Raw genomic sequence first — 224 nt, forward strand, 5'->3', positions numbered from 1 at the left:
GTTCTTTTGGAGTATTTTAGATAGGATCGAGTCGGGAATGCTTATACATACTATGACACCACCATTTTACTTAAAACTATTTTTTCTATTAAGGAAACACCATCAGCTTTATTAAATAATTGCATATATGTCACAATAGACGTAAAAGGAATGACGGTTGACATGAAACGTGACGGTTGAAAGTGGTCCTGGGATGCAAAGTGTATGACAGTTGACAGGACGTT

The sequence above is a fragment of the Diabrotica undecimpunctata genome, chromosome 5, assembly GCF_040954645.1.
Source record: "Diabrotica undecimpunctata isolate CICGRU chromosome 5, icDiaUnde3, whole genome shotgun sequence".
NCBI lineage: Eukaryota > Metazoa > Arthropoda > Insecta > Coleoptera > Chrysomelidae > Diabrotica > Diabrotica undecimpunctata.